Genomic DNA, 2162 nt, shown 5'->3' on the forward strand with positions numbered 1-2162 from the left:
ATAAAATTACATTTTATTGAAAGAAAAAGAAGTAGGTCTGACTTACAGGTGGCTGTGTTTAAATGAAAAAAATGCTTTTTTAAAAGAAGTTAATGGAAAGTGGTTACAAAGAAAAAGGTTTTGTGCATGATACAATTTTTCTTGAGATATTGAACTGCCTTTGATAATGGATTTTAAGTTTCTTTGCTTTTAAAGTGATATGTTCTATGTTTACCTTTGAAATATTTTCTTACTTTAGCTTAGTGAAAACCTGTTGTTTCACATTGGCTTATATGATCCTATCCAAAAGGGTTATAAATCCTTTTGCTATTTTTGACAAAACTTCCTAAGTTAAACTAATAATTTTATTTTAAACTAATAAATTTATTTTGATCTCTTCCTCTGTGGCTTCCCTTCTGGCTCATTTGGTAAAGAATCCACCTGCAATGCAGGAGACCTGGGTTCAATCCCTGAAAGAGATCCCTTGAAGAAGGGAATGTCTATGCACTTCAGTATTCCGGCTTGGAGAATTCCATGGACTATATAGTTCATGGGATTGCAAAGAGTCAGACATGAATGAGTGACTTTGAAAAAAAAACCTTTTTTTTTTTCTTTTGACCTCTAGCTGACTTTGGGGTGCTTCAGAGGGCACCTGAGACATCCCAAAGAGAGAGATTAAGTTACCTGGGTTCATTTGACATGTTAAACTACATGGGAAGTGATTTTGGAGGAATGATCAATCTTGCCAGATTATATGGTTGCTGTTACTGATATAGATATCCTAAAATTTATGTGGAATTCATAAAGATCTGATACATCTTGATAAAATGTTGCCAGTTATAATTTTACTTATCTTTTTTAAAGTGTTACATCTTACAGCAATGACCAGGTTGTTTTCTCAATTGCAATGTAGTCAGATTTTAAACATGCCTTCCAAGCGTCTACTTGCAATGGGGAAGACCCAGTTCGATCCCTGGGTTGGGAAGATCCCATGCAGAAGGAAATGGTAACCCACTCCAGTATTCTTGCCTGGAGAATCCCATGGACAGAGAAGCCTGGCAGGCTACAGTCCATGGGGTCACAAAGTGTGGGACACAACTGAGCAACTTCACTTTCTCTGGTTTCACTCTGATGCCTTTTTAAGAATACTGCTACTTCAAGATTTATGGAAAAGACTTTCTAAGATTAACCAGATAAACAAATTTTATTAACTTCCCATATAGTCAAAGCTATGGTTTTCCCAGTAGTCTTGTAGGGATGTGGGAGTTAGACTATAAACAAGGCTGAAGAATTGATGTTTTCAAATTGTGGTGCTGGAGAAGACTCTTGAGAGTCCCTTGAACAAGAAGGAGATCAAGCCAGTCAATTCTAAGGAAAATCAACCCTGAATATTCACCAGAGGAACTGATGCTGAAACAAGCTCCAATACTTTGGCCATCTGATGCAAAAAGGTGACTCATTAAAAAAGATTGAAGGCAGCAGAAGAAGGGTATGACAGAAGATGAGATGGCAAGATGGCATCATGGACTCAATGGACATGAGTTTGAGCAAACTCAGGGAGATAATGGACAGGGAAACCTGGTGTGCTGCAGTCCATGGGGTCACAAAGAGTAAGATACGACTGAGCAACTGAGTAAAAACAAAAGTGCCATACTGGAATTCTATTGTCTCTCACTCTATTAAGAGAATACTGTTTCCTTAGTATGTGGCTTTTGATAACAGATTGTGAATTTCTCTGCTATTAAGTGGTTCATATTTGTTTTTAAAATCTTTTGTTACCTTGGTAAAGTAAATAAGTATTATTTCACAATGATCTATGAAGATTATGGTACATGTAGATAAAGCTGATTCTGCTTCTACAAAATTAACCCCTCACTGCCAGACTATTCTGATCCTGATTTCCTTAAAATAAGGCAATAATCGATTCCTAAATTTGGAAACTAAGTGGGTAAATAATAACTATAAATCAAAGAGTCATTGCTACAGGAAATTCAAGATGGCCACCTGGTTTTTTGCAGCTCCCTGGCAAACCCCATATTTATTTAATGGGGTAAAGCCTTTCTTGGCTGCAGGCTTAATGCCCTCATAATGAAAAATGTTTATGTTTCACTGGACATTAGTTTATAGTTTTATTACTTACTTCTAGGATAATCCCTTGTTGTTATGTTATATTGTTAAAATTT

Source organism: Capricornis sumatraensis, chromosome 8 (assembly GCF_032405125.1).
Source record: "Capricornis sumatraensis isolate serow.1 chromosome 8, serow.2, whole genome shotgun sequence".
NCBI classification, from domain to species: domain Eukaryota; kingdom Metazoa; phylum Chordata; class Mammalia; order Artiodactyla; family Bovidae; genus Capricornis; species Capricornis sumatraensis.